The 13,555-nt window shown below is 40.5% G+C and overlaps 1 protein-coding gene across 8 annotated transcripts in view; it reads right to left on the bottom strand.

Annotated features, from left to right (window-relative positions):
• LOC105212932 (cell adhesion molecule Dscam2) overlaps nucleotides 1–13,555 on the bottom strand; it is an 81,652-nt gene that overhangs the window by 29,388 nt on the left and 38,709 nt on the right. The gene's annotated exons all lie outside the window — the stretch shown is intronic.

The following is a 13,555-nucleotide window of genomic DNA, read 5'->3' as shown; positions in this document are numbered from 1 at the left end:
TAATCTCATTTTAAATAGCAGACATTTTACAAAACGCTTCTGCTGTCGAGTCACAACACACACATTGATCTGTTTCCTGCAGAGTTACTTCTTAACTGTATGCATGAAAATTCAACAACACAGAGATGCATTCGTAATCCGCATGTGCTCCCATATATACAGCTACAACCATATATTTGTGAACACACACACAAACACTCACTTGTCTCGCATTTCTGCCAGATGTATTGTGTCAAGGCAGCAAACGCACTGCGCTTGTCGCTTGTAACTACATTGCAGGGCAGCGCAGCGGAGCTTGGTTCACGGGGGTGTTCACAGTATATATGCATATTTGCATATGTATGTTTGTATTTATGTGTGTGTGTGTAGGCCTGTGCACAGGTTTCAGTTTGCAATGTTTGAATGTACTTAAGTAAGGCTTTGTTATGCGGCGTTTGGTGCTCAGCATGGGTAATTTGTGCCTTTCAACTGAGCACAGCAGCAGCGACAGGACTCCGACTTTAATCGCACGCAAATAACGAACACGTTCACATACACACATACATATATTGCATTCTATGTATGTATATATGTGAGTAAGGATGCTTGTGTGGAGCATAGATAACATTTCTATAGTTACAAACTCTGTTGCAGGGAGAGAGAGAGATACATGCGATGGAGGAGAAGACATGCAAATTCTTGTACAACAGAAAGACACGTGACTCAACCCACCAACAACTCGTGTTTTGTGCAAACTTTCTGCCAAAAAACAGAAAACAGGACAGACATTTTCAGCTGCCTGCGCTTCAGCATATTCATCACTCTGCCACTTAAACACCCATATTACTTAGTTTTTGGCACTTTTTTGACACTTTTCGGCAACTTGCTCCTCCTCGTGCATGCACACTTTTCGGCAACTTTTTCCACTTCGAGCGGCTGCATGCAACAAGTGGCTGGATTTCCACCAACGAAAAAACGAAGGAAACACCCCTCACCCCTCCCACGCTCATGGCAGCGCATGTGCTTTTTGTGTGGATTATATGGGGATAGACCGACGTGGCGTATGAGTTACGTACAAGGCGGCGTTGGCCAAGTGGCGTTGCTCTTGTGGCGCTTGTTGCGCTTCGGAATTTATGTAAATGCTGAAATAATTCGTTTTTGTTTACAAGGAATTTGCGCTTGTGCTGATATGGCATATCATTAAAGACTGCCGCCTTGTGTGTGTCTTCTGCTTTCGCTTAGATTTGGGGGAGAGCTTCAGTCATTTTTATACTCAGCGTTGGAAAATCAATTGCGACGGCAAAAGACTAAGCGGGATTAGGGAATAAAATATTCATAGAAACGGATAAAGTGATCCACTCACTTCTGATCCTCTGCCAAGCTCTTTAAATAATCAAATTAATACATAATCACGAATTAACTCGTCTTTTTGATAGAATTTTGATAGAAATGTGATTTTACACACTTCGACATGGAAGGGGAACAATAATACATTCTCCACAAAAAGATTATGACTTATTCTAATTTTAGCCAAAATTAAACTCTAATATTTAAGTGTCCAAGGGCCCAAGTGAGGAGAGAGTGTGAGAGTGTATGTTTTTTAAGCAATATAATGGAAAAACTTTTTGGTAATTAAATTGCAGGTGTGGTAAACGCAAAATGAACGTACACAATAGAAGAAGAATCATTGGAATAAATCGGAGACACAAGTTAACGGCATAAAAGGATAACGGTAAACATGTTACCTTACCTTCCAAATCTTCCATCTGCAAATAGTCAAATATGTACATACATAATTGCGCTGTTGTTGTAGCAATAACAGTAAAGAAGGATGGAATATGTAAAACTTAATGACTAGAAACACAAACACAAACTTGTATGCAGTAGTCACATATGCATTAGCTGATACACTCGCTTTGTAATTACACAAAATATTTAATTGCCACTAACACATATGTGTTGACCACCAAAGGACCTCATGTCATTTATACATGTCATATATACATATATAAGCGACAGCAACAATAGTTGTAATGTGATTAGTTTGGTTTGGTGTGCTCACCAGTTCATGAAGCAAAGCTGTTGCGGACACCCCCAAACTCTGCGTGGAAATTTGTAATTGTTTCGTTGATGCCACGTTTGACAGGAAATTATATGCGCCGCTCTGAAATTAAGTTTTAGCTAAATTAGACAGGAAGCGTTGGCTCGTTCAACTGCAGCCAAACTGACATTGACAGCCAAAACCATTGGGCAGCAGCAACGAGTGGCCAAACTGTCATTTGTGAAACAATAAACTCGTCGAAGGGAGGGGGTGCAGTGCACTTTGTGCTCATAATATTTTATGATTTTTGTTGCACGCTGATAGCTTCGTTTTTGTAAAATCCACTCAAACGGCAAAGTTGTATAATGAAATTGACAGTTATATTTGATTTGAATTCTTCAATGAGTGCAGTGGAATTTAAATTAGTAATTTCATTAGTTTTCAATTCTATTTCAATTTACTTCGGTAATTTTATGGCGAATAATGCGGTTTTTTCCGCACATCTTTGCAAGTGGTGAAATTCTTGTATTTAAGGTGAAAGGTTTGTAGTACTTTGTGTTACCTGATATCTATTTATCATATTTCGATAAATGAAAATGAACCTTTAATTATTGTTGTTATAAAATTTGTTCAATTTACCAACGGATTCACCGAAAATACAACGAATTAAATGTCTCTCCACGTAGATATTCCATATATGAGAGATAGGTTTCTAGCTGGGCCAACTACTTTTGATAAACACTTTAATGTTCAGGAGAACATGGATATAGTGCCTTCACTTGTCGCATCATATCACTGCAGAAAGGCTTGAAAAGCAATCCATATAAAAAGCAATCAACCGATATTACATGGCTTTTACACTTATATGGCACATCTTACAGCACTTCATAGTTCATTTGGCCTTATGGCATGATGGAATTTGTGTTTGCCTATTTGTGAGTGCCAGTTATTCAACAGCATTCAGAAGGATATCCATTCACGTATGAATATGGAGACGCACATAAATAGTTCAGCGTGTTGTGGTTAGATGTCATCGCCTAGGTAGGTCACCTGAATATGAAATGACCTTTTTGAAAGTCTCGCACTCTTGTCTGTACAAATACCGCAGTTTATAGAGCAAGAGTTTGACACTTTTTGCGTCAGGCATCAGTAAAAGCATGTTTACAGTCAGCTAAGGACATATACGCCTTTTGATGCTGTGCATATGCGTGTGAGTGTTTTTCTGCATTCGCGCACACAAATTAATGTGACAGCTGAGATGTGACCTAAAAAAAATGAACACAGTTGTGCGTCTTTCAAAAGATAGTTTGCAAATGAACGAAGAATTCTCACCAAAAGTGAATATTTTTCCGAATTAAAATCAAAATAATCTAAATATTTTTTCGTTTTTTTTTTGAATTTTCTCATACTGAGAGCAAACCTCGGAAATGACATTTGATTATAACACGATCAAGAGGCTTTTCATTTTCCTTATACGTTTCCTTGTGAAGTGCACTTTTTCCCCGCCTTGGCGTATACGCAACATTTCTTGAGCTGAGCAAAACCGATTAAAATTGTTAACGAACTATTTTCATATGTGCCACACACGCATAGAATCACACTAGCAAAGCTCAAGAGACAATTCTTTGGCATGTATATATTGTACATATGCCTATAAGTTGCACGCTGCACTGCATGTACGGGAATTGGCGATTACTTTATAGATACACATGAACGGTTTATTTTCAGTTTTCTTTCATGTAACAAAGTTTTACTAATTTCATTATTGCATAATGGCATGGCAGGACATTCTGCAGAAATTTCGTTGCGAAAAGTAATTCGATTGAAATTGGAAAAGTTGTATTGGATTTTGCATTGTTCTACAACAAAGTTGCATCTCGCCGGAAACTATTTAAAAAGCGCACGCACATACATATTTACACACTTACGTAATCAGTCTTACGTGTCTATGCATATTCAAGGAAATTCCTAAATAAAAGAGTTACAACATTTGTGCAACTCCTCGCATATTAATTCGTGCTCAAAAGGTGAGGTGCGACCTGAACCCCAAATCAGTGGTAGAATGTATGCAAATTGTGGGCGAAGAGCTTACAAAGCAGAACAATTGGATCTCAGCCATTTGCATATGGTAAACCGCAATCCTATTTAATGACTCAATGAGGAATCACATTTGCTTGGGGTTTTTACATTCGGAGAAGTTTAACTTAACTCAACTTTTTGATATGGCCCGACTCATATGTTTATGTGTTTGGAGTTTCCAACATGTGGAAGCGTGAATAACAACATTAGGTGAGAAAGCTCGTGGAAGGTAATTATTGTAAATGTTATTCATGTTTTAGATCAATTTTTTAAAAGACAAATAATCAATTTTGAGTCTAGAATTAACAAAATTTCGAAAATCTAGCTAATTACAGACTGTTCTCAGGCAGAAATCAAATAAAATTTTACTGTTTTCGTATAATTAAAATTATTTTTAGTTTTTCCGATTCCAATCTTAAAGTTTGCCTCAAAACACAGTGTGGAATTTCACTCTTCAAGCCCCGCCGCTGGAGAAGTTTTGCATCATTCATGGCAACAAGTTTAGCATCAAAAGCAACCACGCCACACACATAAAGGTAGATTTGTTGTAGGTAACGGTTTGAGTAGCAACGACACACGTCTTTGCCTACGCGCACTCACCTAATCCTTTTCACATTCTTCCGCCGGCATACTATATAAGAGAATGAAGAGAAGGTGAGCACACACCCATACAGACGTGTGTAAAAGCAATTTGAAATTAGCGAAAGCCCCAGCAGGTGGGGTAAGGCGGGCGAAGGGGCTGTCTTTCAGATGCAAAACACGGCAAAGTTTGTCATTGTTTCGACATTCAGACTCTCATGTGCAGGAACTGTCGTCTGTGGCTTTCCGCGCGGATGTGATTAATGCGCCGTCAGAGTAATTAGGCTTAAAATTGTAATAATAAAATGGCATTACCCCCAAATGCCTCCATGCCGTTACATGGCATAGGCAGCGACGGCACGTTCACAGCTGCTTCCCTAATTTTGATAGACGTCAATTTCAGCAAAGTTATTCCAAACGCTACACGTACACACGTACTGCACATCATATATCCACATATACACACGTGTCCACAGACCTACACGCTTCCGATTTAAATTATGTGCAAAATTCGTGCGTTTTAATATACAGGATGTTTCCCCAGAGACATTTGTATATGTATGTAGGTGCTCAGAGGAACAGGAAGAGAGGTGTCGAGGTTTTCGGATGTCAAAAAATCCTGAAGAGCCTCCCCAAATTTCATTGCCTGCGTGTAATGTCTGGTGAAGCACGCATGCTATCTAGTAGTTATAATTTTTTGAAATGGATAGCCTTCCAAAAACACAGTCTTAGTGCTAATATACTCTATCTAAACTCTCTTCGAAAAAATGTATCATCAAATAAATCCATTTCAATATGAAATGAAATAAACTTACTTAAACTCTAATAGGGCACCCTTTACAATAATTGGACAGATACGTACATCCCTCCGTCTATATGCCGGTTTTTAAATGAACAGCAGAGTTTCGCAGCACATCGCACGAGCATAAAATGTATTTATTCATGTAAATTTGTTAGTTGAAAATTGCCAGCAAATTGAAAATTACATCCTGTCACGAGCTGCTCGCTCTAAGCCCACAAAGCCTAACAGCAAATTATTTCGCACTGAGTTTTGACTTCAGAGACACGCGCACAGTACACACTCCTTGAAATACTTCCTTGAAACCCCGCATCGAAAACCGAGGTGACGTTGCAATATACCAGTTCATCGCGAGTCTTCTTGCTACGGCGATAACCACGTCCACCCGGAACATAATGGCATTGCTGCAAATAGAATCCGAAGGATCAAATTGTAACCCAATACAAAACAATGTTCAACTAGTCTCTGTCTGGTCCGTAAACAGCCGAATGGCAACAACACGTGTAAGATGTTGCACCCACAGATTTACTCAGGTCAATTGGCATTTCGCAAAATTGCTGTACGAGTTGCATTTCACCCGCTGTCATGAATATAAAATTTAGCCAAATTACGTTCAATTCTCCGCTGCAATGGATGTGCAAGCGACACCATAGCCATCCTCGCAACGCATGAAGCTACAGTCTTGGACATATAACTAAAAACACTGTTACAGGAATTATAATCAATTACGCTTACAATGTAATATTCAAGTGGAGAATTGGGAGTTCGCAATTTTAAGAAGAAATTGTTCTTTTTGGGATCAAGTCGTACACAAAAATAATAAGGAGACGCCACAATTATATGCTCTTAAATGGGTAGAGTATTTCTGATTTGTTTAATAGTCTTAAACTTTGTGGAACCATTGCGTTTTTGATAGATTCCATCAAAAAGCAAATATAAGGAATATGTATTTCGGTGGGATCTAATAACCTGTGCAACACTGTACTGTATGTGTTAGAATGCACAACTTCTTGGCAAGTAAGACACGACTAGCTTAAGTGAATGAGCAAAACTTTTTACATTTCCGTAAATTCTGTCCACCATTTGGTTATGTCACAACCGCAGCTAAGCTACGGCTGCTTATGCGCTGACACACGCCCACTTCACACCCACGTCGGCAATCACACGCTCGACTAACGCCCTTTGCATCGCCTGGTTACAGATTGCCACAATTGTGTTACACCGCCGTCACCGAACGCCACTACCGCCCCCCGCCAGTGTCATCAAGCTGGGAAACTTAAATTCAGCAGATCATTACTTCCGGGTTTGATGCGCTGCCTCAAGTTCTCAAGTGTGCTCACACCGTCATGCTAATATTGTTGTTGGCTGGCTGAATTCGGTAGCAGCTTCTGCATGCCGAATACACAACGTGGGTGCTGCCCCTGGCACGTGCTTGCTCACCAACTTCCGCTTGAAGTTGCCAATTGGGGATTGTCTTGTGCGAATTCTCACAAGAAGATGAAGTTCTACGAGCTGAACGAATGAATATATGTCTGTTGTTAGTATTGCTTGTAAGTCTTTATTAAAAAAATATTTAATTTCTGTGGGCCTAAAAGTTTGACGCGCAATTAAGAGTATTGCTTTTAAACACTCAAAACAATTCGCAAAAGGGGAGTCTTGACGATTTTTAAAATCCAGAGATAACAGAGTTTTTAACAATTATTTTCAAATAATCCTCTTTTGGGCCTTCATCATTTCCAGATTTCCTTGCAGAAGTAAAGTAAATTAATAAGAACTTCGATTGCCGCATAGTGTTGTCTGGATCAATTTGGGGAGTCATTTAGTTCGACGGGATCTTTTGATGTTATGGTTTGTAAAGTGCGCGGACAAAGACCTAGGATGCGGTCTGGTACACTGCGGTAGTCCTTAAATTGATCACACTCGATCATCACTCACAAGTCAAAGGTCAAATAAAAAGAAGAAGCACGAAAAGTTATTTAAATAATTTCCACTTCTTCCAATGACCACGAGAGAAGGACTACCTTCAACAGCACATGGCTACCGCATATTCATGTAGGTGTCCACATGTAGAATCGAAGCGTAAATGCCTAAGTGCACAAACATGGAAACAATGCAGTTAAGTGAGCGGCGGTGTGTGTGGTCCGCCCTCCCACAAGTGAAAACTTTCGCCACTTTCGGCTGATAGCTCAATTATGTGTTCACAGCAAAGTGAATTAGTTTGGTGAATGACTGTCGTTTTGCCACTTACGCTCCACCTAGTTCACACACACATCTTCTCATACATTTTCACTTTATGACAGTGGAGGTGGCAGAGTGTGGTCTCTGAAACGCCCGTTCAAGCATGTGTGTGTGGATGTGGATCCATTTGGTGACTAGTCTGTGACTGCAGGTGCGGCGAGGCAAACGAATATTTATGCAAGAGCATGCAGATTTTAGCACTTCTGAGTTTGTTGGTCACTAAAAACGTTGATTCAATTGCTGAACCAAAACTTTTCACCAACGATTTCATGAAATTAAATCTGCAAGCGTTCGTAGTTGAAAGTTTTCTCACAATTTGTCACACAACATATGTAGATGGCGGCACTAATTAAATTGCACGCAATAAAACATTTCGAAATTTACAGTTTTTCAACTAAACACTTTTGGGTTGGTGTCCCTCGCTCTGAGCACGTCGGAGTAATTCGGGTGGTACGGGATATAAGTTCGATTTGTGCTACGAATTGTATGGTTCCGAAAACAAATATGGGAAAATTAAGCGATCAGCGATTAGAACAAACAACGCACATATATCAAACTAACTGAGAGAGAGAAAAATGGGTAGAGAGGCAGGAAAGCGTTTACACCAATTGAATGAGGGTTTTGTTGTTTTCAAAAAGAACTGGAGAATTGTTGCGTACTGAAACCGTTCAGACCAGATATCTGCTGCATACCGTCCTGTGGCCAAATATTGAAAGTCACTTATTGGAACTATGAAGCCAATCCAACAATTATAAATACAACAACAATAAGAACCACCACAAAGTGTGGATGTTGTTTAAGAATGCAGCGCCGGCTAAAAGCTATGAAATAAATGAAAATTTCAATTTGCAGCAAGAGTAAATACAATGTAAGGCTAAGGGAATTTTGTGGTAAAATTGCGCAAGACGAAGCAGGAAACAGAAATTAAAAAGTGGAATGAAAAGCTCAGAAATGCTCAAGCGCACTATTCTTCTTTCTCGCTTTTATCCACAGTCAGCTACTCCAGTTGCTACCAAGAATAGCGTTAACGAGCAAGCGTCATGAATGGCCGACTCCGCGGAGTCGCGGGCGGAAACATCGAGAATTAACGCAACGCAACGCCACGCAACCACTTCATTGCATCGGTAACATTATCAAGCAGCTAAAGGAGAAATAGAGCGGTAGAAGTAGTCCTATGTACACACATACATACACAGATTTTTATAACTGTATACCTTCATAGGGCGTCCGTATGTATAGCGGAAAACCGCGAAGGACTGGCGGAGCGACACGAGCGAGAAGCTGCGTTGTAAGCAACCGCTAAGAGTTTAACGGTAGTTAAAACAGAATATCAAAAGTTTCAATAGAAAAATGAAGTGCCAAAGGGTGGAGGAGTGCAGCAACAACGGAATCAGAGAACTGGCTAAAAAGCTGAAGAAGCAAAACAATCATCAATTTAATGATTCCTTTGAAGACGGCTGCGGATGGTTGGGCGCCAGCATACGGGCCGACGTCGAGGGGCACGCCGACAACCGTGCGAACGAGCACCAAGGCACGCGGAATTTTCAAACTGTAAAATGGAATAAAGTGCAGTGAATGAGCGGAGACCAAGGCAAGTGGCGCGGGTGTGTGGTGGGTATGGTGGGTGTGGTCCGTTCAGAGTAGAGTAATCAAGCAATGCTCAAGTGGTGCGCTGATGCAGAACATTATGATGTTATTACGATGATGAGAGTGCTGATGGAGGCACTTAAGTTGTTGTTGTTATTATGTTTACTGTAGAAACTTCTTATAACTGCTCCATTCGAAGACCTACTCTGAGAATGGAGCCTCTTTAAAGTCCAACTAATGTCGGGTGTTTTTAAACAGCATTAAGAAAATGGGATATAAAAGCGGTGAGTTTAGGTCATTTCACCGAAAATCATTAATCCGCAGGAAATACAATGGAAAAGCAACGCGTTTAATGCAGTCACACTAAAAGTAATGAATTGAGATAATGATTCGGTAGAGGAATATCTCAGGTCTTAGCATGATAAGGGAATCATCCCGTCGAGTAGCATGACGAAATCTTGGAGGCCAGACAGGAAACCTTTTACATTGAACGAAATTGAACTGTTCTTCATATATCGCTGTATTGCTTCTTCTTCCTCACTACCTCTGTACTCATTTACTCAACAAATTTCGCAAAAGTAAACTGTTTGTCAAATATTTTCACTGCAGACTATTAAACAACATTAACTTGTACATATGTATATCATAATGCAAAGAATAATTAATTCCATTTTCATATGCAAAGACAAATGTTAATAAAATTAAAATTTCCGTCCATTCTGTGAGCTTCGAATAGCCACATGCTCTCTGTACATCCAACTAGCAAAATACCTGCCTCATCCTCCTTATCATTCGATGGCTTTCGCAAGTTGTTTCGAGCTAACGGCTGGGTAATTGCATAAGTTGCAAAGTGAAAATCCTTTAGGATAAATAGAAATTCCCCTGCGATTTCATGCCATACAAATAGAGAAACAAGAACTGCGAGAAGTTGAAAAGTAGTTGGACGAGTGTAGTGAAATTCCTAGCGTCAAGTTGTGTAACAGTTAACTGATTATTAAAGACTTCAACGGATGAAACTTTTCCACGCCATCTAGCAAAGTAAAACTGCAAATTGAAAGTTTTTGCTAAGTAAGGAAGGGGAATGGCGTAGGAGGAACGTCTCTTGTTTAGGGTCTATGAATACGATCTGGCATTCTTCAATATTGTCTATGAACTAGAATATTTTATAAATATGGAGCAATGGAATTTTGAAAATAAACTCCGAAATTCGTATGATTTACTAAAACCATCGAATCTTTCGATCAATCGAAAGACAAACCTAGGCCGCTTGGCAAATACATTTCAAGCTGAGCTTACACAAATAACTAGAATACAATATTCTCAAACGCATTCATATTTACAGTCCCATATTTGTATGGGAGTATTGCATTTTAATTATTCTGACCACACCATGACGGCTATTGCTTCCTGCGTCACTCTTTCACTGAATACACACATATTTGGTAATTCATTTATGCGGCGGCCTATTCTTCTCCTTCAGCTCCGGCACGCCATCGACAACCGCCTACAAGGCTGCATTATGCGAGAGCATCAAATGAATAAATGAAAGGCTGCTTGAATGAATGCTTGCCGGCCAGCATTACGAACGGCGACGGGGCTACGGAGGCGAATTGTGGAAAAGTCGGCCGGTGGACCGGTGCAGTTGGCGCACATAATTAACATACTGGCAGTCAAACACCGAAGGCAAGGGATCCGGGGAATGCCCACCAGGTGGCAGGTTAATACTTTAGAATTGCCTGGCAAACAGCAAGCGCTGGCAGGCCTAACTGCGCACGAACAATTGATGATGCAATGAACTTTGCAACCACGAATGCACCTAAATGCTTGTTAGCAAATTGATTGGAGGCGCATAAATATTTCATTAAATTCACCGTCGGCTGACTTTCGCTCCCGCCTTTTCATATTTTTATGCTCAAGAAATTAAGGCGTGCCCGTGAATGCGGCATAATTACACAGACTGATGGCTTAGGTGCTGCTCTGCTCATAAAGGGTAGGCGCCACTTTGTGCTTGCATTGCGGGATTTCGTATTATTACTTGCGAGCGCGGCGTGGGTGATCACTAGAGCCGTGAAAGCGCAAATAAAAAATCTGTACAACACCATAAAAGGCTGGCAGCTGGCGGCTCCTGGCAACAACTAACATGCATGCGAAAAAATGCGCTTGCAATAGGACAACATTCGCGTCAATGTATGTGTATGCTCCTGTTTACACACACATATTGTACTCAGATGAGTAAACCACAAATGTGGAAACACTAGTGCGGAGCAATTCTGTTATGTGTTGGATAAAATGTGATGCCCGGATATATCATCGTCGACCCAGAAATACTTCTACAGTAAAGTCATTCCACTTCCTTGAATTAGTGATTCAACCAATTCAAACACATTAGAAACTTTACTCAAGACTTTTCAGTAAAACTTTTTTCAGTTGCAGAAACAAGTTCATCGGGATAATCTAGAGATATGCAGCATCTGTAACTCCTTTCCTTCGAGGCATATAAACTATGAAATTAGTGCAAGACCAATTAATTGGTGATCGAGTGCTTCCACTTTCCCTCGACTCTTTTCTTATAGAGCCTTTGCCATTGAACTTCGAAGAAATTTTTAAGACTCGTTGTCATCTGTCATTATCTTTAGTATTTTGTTTGGGAGGAGTTCGCTCGCCTGCAATACACGAGATCCAAAAAGCGCTTACCTAATACGAATAAACTGTGGTGGATACATATTTAGTCGAGGATACATATTTAGTCGAGGATACATATTTGGCGAGACGTGGGCGTTGCAACTACTTACGGTTTTTTAATTACCAGCTTTCCATGCTACTCACACTTTCTGCTTATTTTCGCAGTTGCCAGCGCATAAGTTTTAATTAAAATTATTTCTCCGGCATTTTTCGATGTGTTGTTGTTGATTTTTTTCCCTTTATTATTGTTGTTTTTTTGCTGTTGACGCGGCCACCATCACCTTCATGGCCATCAACATTGCCATTTTGTAGTGCAGCTGGTGCCATATTCTTTGCCTTTACTTCGCTGAATATTTGTTGTGGTCGGTGCTACGCTCTCCACGCCCCACTCACTCCTCTGCCCACAGTGTGCAACTGACTGCTTGTTGTTTAACGCTGCTGGATTTGTGTACTATTGGCAGACTGGTTTGTTAAATTGCTGTTGCTGCTGCTACTGCTGTTGTTGTTGTTTTTATTGTTTTGCTGCAGCTATTTTTTCCTGTTGTTTACTATTTTCATGCAGTCTGTGTATGTGTGTACATATGTGTATATATGTGCTGGTGTGTTGGTGTTTCCTGCTTCCAGGTTTGTTTTGAAACAAGTTTTTGCGGCGTCGCTGACTGAATGGCAATATGGCTGGAGCGCACCGATGCTCCCGCTGCCACACACATACATATATACCTAATATTCGCATGCACAGCTTTGTTTGTATCGAGTTCCAGCGGGTTTATATGGCTTTTCCGAGGCATGTACTCGTACATATAGAAAAAGTGCTTATAACTTTTTCCACAACACTTTTTAATGATTAAGTATTTTTTCATTTACATTCGTTTTTGTTGTAGTGTTTATTGTTTTTTTCTCTGTTTTCATTCCCGCTTTTGCTTTGGAGTGTCCTTTCGCCAACTTCTCTAAAGCGCAGCATTGTTGTATTTGTTTTAGTTTCGACTGCTCGGGTTGCTCAGGCAGCGCACGGCATGTAATGACATTGCACATTGCAAATCATGGCGACTGCAGCTGCAGACAATGATTTCTGACAGCAACAGTGCTTACCGCACACACACACACACACAGCGCCATTTTTTATAGCACTTGTATGTGTGTGTGTGTGTGTTTGTAGGAGTGGAAGAGCGCAGGCGTGCGGCGGCGAGTTAACAGGCAACAATCAGCTGCAACAGTCGCGGGCAGAGACAAAATGGCAGCCGCAACGCTTTGAGCCGACACACACACATGCGCCGCCATTGGCTTATGCTCAAGCGCCCCAAAGTATGCTTACTCGTACAAGTATTGTGTTTATTTTTGTTTTCAGCGAAGATGTGTAGTCTGCCGAGTCTGGCATATCAATGTCGAAGAATGCGATGGGGTGCACTTAGAGACACAGCGACAGACTGCCAGCATGCATCATATGTGAGTAAGTACATGTAACAGTGTATATCCTTCGCAGTCGTCAGCAATTAAAGTACAACATTATACTCGTGCTCGTATATGTTTCCATGCTCCTATGTGGGTTAGGGTCGGGCTGTGAAAAACACACT

This window comes from Zeugodacus cucurbitae, chromosome 4 (assembly GCF_028554725.1).
Source record: "Zeugodacus cucurbitae isolate PBARC_wt_2022May chromosome 4, idZeuCucr1.2, whole genome shotgun sequence".
NCBI lineage: Eukaryota > Metazoa > Arthropoda > Insecta > Diptera > Tephritidae > Zeugodacus > Zeugodacus cucurbitae.
The sequence above is the reverse complement of the archived record's forward strand: the minus strand, read 5'-3'. Positions and strand labels throughout refer to the sequence as shown.